The following is an 845-nucleotide window of genomic DNA, read 5'->3' on the forward strand; positions in this document are numbered from 1 at the left end:
ATTTTATATTATTTTTAAAATTTTGACAATATAAAATATTTAACGAAGTAATTGTTTTGTTATTTATCCATATTTACCAACTATTTAATTTATTTTACAACACTAATATATAAATCATCAAATCAAATATAACTTATAATTAAATTAATAATTAATTTTTTTTGTTTATTTGTTAAAAAAAAGATTTAAAATACAACTTAAAATTAAATTTCAATGTTTTTTTTGTCAAAGAAGTGATTTACAAATTTAAATAGTTAACATATTATTAATCAGTATTATTGAACATTTTATTACCAAGAAATACTTGATTTGAATCTCTTTGAATTAGAGGCACTGCTTTACATTCCACCAGAACAAATATACTAGAAATGTCAATTTAGGAATAAATAAAAATGAGAACTGTCTATAGTGATTAATTGTCCCACATTCATTGTGAGGTTGAGAAAGAACAGAGGACGGGCTACAAATTAGCGGGCGATGACTTTAACAAGCATGGAGTCGTGTGGTCAACACAAAGCGAACTATTCTTTCGCCTTTTACTAAAGAATACCGTGTGTTGGCCACAATCAGCGGCATACGCCAATTTTTGGAGGCTTCTCTCTCACTTTGAGATGTGAAGCCCACAAAGCAAACCCAAAACGGATTAATTCCCTAGATGCCCATTTTTGAAATGGTTGAATATTATTTTAATGTTATCAATTCTCTAGATACACCTCAATTATGAAATGGATGAATATTATTTCAATGTTAAATATCTGATGCTATCCGATGCTCTCTAATAGATATTATGATATAGGTCTGAATGTTACCCTTCGTGTGGGGATATTTTTCGCCTTAAGGAATTG

The 845-nt window shown here is 28.4% G+C and overlaps 1 non-coding gene across 1 annotated transcript; it reads left to right on the forward strand.

Annotated features, from left to right (window-relative positions):
• The first annotated feature begins 496 nt into the window (after positions 1-496).
• On the forward strand, positions 497-615 carry LOC149242296 (U5 spliceosomal RNA). The gene has a single exon (XR_016246859.1). It is a non-coding gene; the product is annotated as a U5 spliceosomal RNA (small nuclear RNA).
• Positions 616-845: the final 230 nt, after the last annotated feature.

Source organism: Pinus tabuliformis, chromosome 8, assembly GCF_031772625.1.
Source record: "Pinus tabuliformis cultivar Carrire ecotype Pingquan chromosome 8, CPIR1, whole genome shotgun sequence".
Classification (NCBI taxonomy): domain Eukaryota; kingdom Viridiplantae; phylum Streptophyta; class Pinopsida; order Pinales; family Pinaceae; genus Pinus; species Pinus tabuliformis.